Here is a 6,000-nt window from a genome sequence, read left to right as displayed (position 1 = left end):
ACTGACGGAACCTTGGGCAGAAAGCCTTGAACAAACCTGAGCTGGACTCTGTCTGGAAAAAAGATTGTGTATGGCTCTGACGCCGCCAAGGCCTGGAGCTCACCTACTCGCTTGGCAGATGTGATTGCCAGCAAAAAGGTCACTTTCCACGAGAGGTACTTGAAGTCCACCTCTGTTAAGGGTTCAAATGGAGGGCCACATAGCCCTTGCAGGACCGCAGCTAAGTCCCATTGGGGGGCCGGGGGCCGTACCGGGGGTCGGAACCTAGAGGCCCCTTTCTGGAATTGCCTTATAAGAGGATTCTGAGACAGTCTAGTCCCCAATAGAGCGGATAAAGCCGAGACATGTACTCTCAAGGTGGCTGGGGACAATCCTTTGTCCAACCCTTCTTGTAAGAACTCCAGGACTGATTCAATGGATGATGTATCACACTGTCTCCTGGCTCCCCGATCCTTAAATACTTGAGCGATCCTCTGGTAACTACGATTGGTTGAGTCCGCTCTAGAGTGGGCCAATGTTCTTAAGACGGCCTGGGACAATCCTCTGTCTCCACGTACGGTGCGGTCAACCTCCAGGCAGTGAGGTTGAACCTGTCCAGATCCTGGCAGAGCTGACTGTTTAGAGTTACCAGGTTTTGGACACACGGAAGCCTCCAGTAGGTCCCTCGACTCATTAACATGAGGTGGGTAAACCATGCCCTTTTCGGCCAGAACGGCATGATGACAATGGCCGATGTCTGGTCCTGCCTGAGTTTCGCCAACACCCTGGGAATCATTGGAATCGGAGGGAAAACATATGCTAGTTTGAAGCTCCAGGGTATCGACAGGGCATCGATCGCCAAGGGATTGCCGTCCCGGTACAGGGAGCAAAATCGTCCCACCTTGGCGTTGTGTTGGGTGGCCATCAGATCCACCTCGGGGAGACCCCATATCCTGGTGAGCTGTTGGAAAATTTCCGGGGACAGAGACCATTCGGCTGTTGTTACTAGTCCCCTGCTTAGTTGATCTGCCAGGACGTTGAGGTGGCCTTTGATATGCACCGCTGACAGCCGGGACAAATTCTTCTCCGCCCAGGAAAATATCAGGTCGGTCACCCTCATCAGGGAGGGAGACCTGGTGCCTCCTTGTTTGTTGATATATTGAACGGCCGTAGAATTGTCTGTTCTTACTCTGATAGCCTTCCCTTGAAGATGGGGAGTCAGAGTCCGTAGTGCCAGATAAACTGCCGTAAGCTCTCGCCAATTGGAGGAGCGAGTTCTCTCCTGCTGGCTCCATGTTCCCCGTATTAGGGTCTCCCCCAGATGCGCTCCCCAGCCTGTAAGGGAGGCATCTGTGGTCAACAGGGTCCAGGAGGTCTGGACCGTGGACCTCCCGTCCTTGAGTTGTGACCACCATTCTAGTGATCGACGGGCACTGATGGGAAGCTGGATAGGCTTCTGAAGTCCCAAGGGACTGTGGTTCCATACTCTCAGGATCTCGAGCTGTAAAGGGCGCATATGCCATAGAGCCCAGGGAACTGCCTCGATGGTCGCGGACATGAGACCTAGGACCTTCATCGCTGTCCTGATTGTAACCTTCCTGGTTCGGGATAGGTGGTGAACCGCTCGACCAATCTTCTCCTTCCGAGGAGAGGGCAGGGAGATCATCATACTGAGAGAATCCAAGTTGAACCCTAGGAATTGAATCCGGGTAGATGAAACCACTTTTGACTTTTGCCAGTTTACTAGCCAGCCCAGCTCGCTTATAAATGCCACTGTGATGCTCAACTGTGTGGCGAGGAGCTCCCTTGACTGAGCTTTTATCAGCCAATCGTCTAAATATGGGACAATAAATATCCCCTGGAGGCGCAGGGCGGCTATGACCGGGGCCACTACCTTTGTAAAGGTGTGGGGGGCTGAGGTTATACCGAACGGGAGAGATGTAAACTGGAAGTGATGTAATCTTCCGTTTAGGTATGTGGCAATCCTTAAATACTTTCTGTGTGGAGGATAGATGGGGATATGGAGGTATGCGTCCCTCAGATCCAAGGTGACGAATAGATCTCCTGGCTGCAGAAAGGGGAGAACCGACCTTATGGTCTCCATACGGAACCGGACCTTGCGGATAAATTGATTTACATACCTTAGGTCGATAATCATGCGCCACCCTCCGGTCGACTTTGGCACTAGAAACACGGGTGAGTAGACGCCTTGCCCTTGTTCGTCTAGAGGGACGGGTTCCAATGCAGCCTTGTCGATATACTCCAGCACAGATCTTTGCAGATGAAGTTGTTTGGTGCCCTGAAGAGGGCGGGTCCTCCTGCATCTGTCTGGAGGAAGGGAAAGGAAGCTTATCTTGTAGCCTTCCCGTATAAGCTGGAGAACCCAAGGATCCTGGATATGATGGTGCCAGGCGGCTAAATGTAAGGAAAGACGACCCCCCACCTTGGCCCTGCAGGCAAGGGGATCGTGACAGTCAGAAGGTGGCTCTCTTTTCACCACCACGGGAGGAACCTCGACCGCCTCTTGGGCCCGAGGGGCGCCTACGAAATTGGCCTCTAGACATGCCTCTGGAGGGGGCGTAGCCCCGAAAGGATCGTTGCCTGGATCCAGTAGACTGGGGCAGGTTCTTACCTTTTGAATCGGCCAGACCCTCCATTATCCGGTCGAGTTCACTCCCAAATAGTCTGCCTGGCTCAAAGGGCAAGGCGCATAGATTGAATTTGGAGGCGTTATCTGCCCTCCAGGGCTTAAGCCAAAGTGGGCGCCTTGCGGCAGTGGACAATGCCATGGTTCTTGCTGCCAGCTTGACCTGGTAGAAAGCCGCCTCCGAGAGATAGTCAGACATGAGGCTAATGTTTGTCATGGCCGACAGCAAGTCGTCCCGATGGACCCCGGAGTCAATATCTCTCTCCAGTTTTGAGATGTCTGACCGCAGTTTAGCGACTACCTCGCTAGCCGCGATGCCCACTGAGGCTTGTGCTGAGGAAGAGGCGTATATACGCCTCAGGGACCCCTCCGCCCTCCGATCCATCACATCCTGGAGGTTAGAGCCATCCTCCGCTGGTACTACCGTACGCTTTGACAATTTGGAGACGGCAATGTCAACTTTGGGCGGAGGGCCCCAGGAGCTAGATTGTGCCTCGGATAGGGGAAAGAGAGACCTAAAGCGTCTAGAAGCAATGAATGGGCGTTCAGGGAACCTCCATTCAGCCTCGAGCCTTTTGACCAAGTCTGGATCGGCCCTGAAGGCTCTGAGAGAGGTAGACGGAGTCTCCTCAGTAGCCTCCCCTATCTCTTTAGCCCGAACCACCTTTAGTAGCTTGGGCATCTTATCCACCGAGAAGACCGGCTTAGTTGGGTCCAGGTTGTCCTCCTCTGAGGAAACCTCATCCAAGATTTGGAGACCCTCCATCGGTGGAAGAGAAGGGGGCGAATCCAAACGCGGTCTCTTAGATAACTGAGAGATCGAGACCTTCATCTCTCTCATCGACTCCTTGACAAATTCTCTCACCCAACCGACTACGTCACGGACCGAAGTGTCTTCTGAGGGGGGACCTCGACACCCGCGACAACATTGATAGGCGTAGCCATCAGGTAAGGGCACCTCGCACTTAACACAGGCTAGGTGGCGACGTTTGCTGGAAGCCTTCCTTTTAGGGTTATCAGCCACAGAGGAGTAGGATGACATCTAAGGAAAAACATATTACTCATTATTTTCCTTACCTTACAGCTTCTACCCTCAGAGCCCACCAGGGGGCATACATCACCTTTAAATAGGATTCAGAGCACTTGAAGTGTTCTAGGAATTTTCTACTTTCTGGTTGCCCAGGGAACAGTAGGAACCTGCAAGCTAAGCAGACAGGCAACCTACTCTGGGCAGACCAGAGCTAAATAGGGCGAAAGGGGGGCGGAGACATGCTAGCTCCGCCCCTTCCACCTCCTCTGCCTGAGCCAAGGCTGAGGGGCACAAATTTCCTTTAGCCTAACTTGGCTAAGAAGGCTGGAGAAGAGGGGGGACACTGCCCCCTTAAAATTTCCCCAAAACGGCGGCTGAGAACGCTGAGAAGCGCTCCCAATCCCTGGCCGCGCGGGGACGCCGGACCGCGCATGCGCGAAAAGGATTCCCGCGCATGCGCGGGAAGAGCGGAAGTCCGCGGAGCACCCTAACAGTGTCCACGGCGGAAACAAAGACCTGCGGCACAAAGTTCCTCCCCCGGCCGCCGGAGCATCTCCCCCCCCAGGCGGCGGGGGAGAGCCGGGAGCACGCGGCGCAGCAGCGCCGAAGACATCAGAAAGATGCCACCTCTCACTCCCTCTCCCCCACCCGGACGCCGGAGCATGTCTACCCAGGCTGGGGGGGGGGGGAACGCCGCACAGAAGTCAGCAAAGAAGCCCCACACCCCCAGGTAAGACCAGAACAAGGGGGGGGGGGGGCTAAAAAAGATTCCCAAGAAAAATATGTGGGAGAGGAGGAGACCTCTCCCTCCACCTGTCCTGGTAACAGGACAGAAAAAAACACAGGGAGGGGGAGGTCTCCGGGACCTTTTATGGGAGGGTAACTTGTTAGTTTATTAAAAGTTCCACCTGTCCTAACAGTACACAGGGGCAGGAATACCCCATCTTGTGCTGCTGTTTGGGCGTAGGGGGAATGTACATTGTGAGCTCTATGTGGGGCTCACAATCTACATTAAAAAAAAAACCAAAACAAAACAACATTACATAGTCTGTCTGCCTCAGTCATTGTTTTGACATTTAGGTTTGTTGCTCTGATCCTATAAGTGACGGAAATGTGAAAATAGTTTTAGATTTTTCTTGACCACCATACACATGCATGCTCAGCTCAGCTCAGCCTCTGGCAGGTATCTATTTTCCAAAAGGATTGGTATTTTGTAATGTGGACATGGTAAAGTCAAGCAAGATTTTGTGAGCATATTTTATTTGTAATCCTTAGGGTGAGTTCACACCTGCGCCTGGTCTCTGCTTTGTGGGTCTCCATCTTCTGCCCGAAAAACTGGACAGGAGATGGAAACCCGGCAATCAGTGTCCGCTTGTGAGCGTCTTCTGGTCTCCGCGGCGAAACCGTTTTTTTTAGTCCTGCATGTCCGACTTTGTGTCCGGTTAAAAAAACCGGTTTCGCCACGGAGAGGCAGAAGATGCTCACGAGCTCTCACTTTGCAAACCCATTCAAGTGAATGGGTTTGAAAACTAATTGCCGGTTTCCATCTACTAAACAGTTTCTCGGGCAGAAGACGGAAACCTGAAAACAGAGACCGGGCGCTGGTGAGAACCCGCTGTTAGTTAAATAAATAGACTCTTCTTAGACTCTTAGCAATAATTCTAATAACTCTACAAAATACAGGTGGTCAGTGCAACAATTCTTATCGGGGGTAAAAAGAGCATTTTATACAAAACTTTGTATAAAACCTTGCACAAGCAATTCTAAAAAGATACAGAAAAATATGCATACAACCTAAGCAAAAACAAAGCCTAGCTAGAGATCGGGTCTTTAGTATGGTTTATTAGTTCACAACCACATTATCAATGATTTGTAAATCTCATGAACCATATTTTATTCACAACAGCACATTGAAGATATATCAGAAGTTGTAAGGCCTGGTTCACATCTGCATTCAGCCATTCTGTTCCGCTTGCCGCATGAAAAATCTAAAACTATTTTCACATTTCCGTCACTTATAGGATTAGAGCAACAAACCTAAATGTCAATACAATGACTGAGGCAGACAGACTATGTAATGTTAAAACATGAAGGAAGCTTTCTTGTCTTGTTCGTTTACTTTTCATATCCTGCAGATATGACTTTCTCTTATTCTAGAAAATAAGCAAACAAGATGTTGGGAAGATTCTGTTATGTTACATTACAAGTGAATTGAGGCTGATGCAGATGGTGAGTCCTTCCTCTGCATCAGTCATTCTATTGGCATTTAAGTCCTTTGCTCTGATACTATGATGCATTTTTCATGTGGAAACAAAGTGGAAACCACACAGACCCCATTATAGTC

Source organism: Leptodactylus fuscus, chromosome 5 (genome assembly GCF_031893055.1).
Source record: "Leptodactylus fuscus isolate aLepFus1 chromosome 5, aLepFus1.hap2, whole genome shotgun sequence".
Classification (NCBI taxonomy): Eukaryota; Metazoa; Chordata; class Amphibia; order Anura; family Leptodactylidae; genus Leptodactylus; species Leptodactylus fuscus.
Note: the sequence above shows the minus strand (reverse complement) of the source record.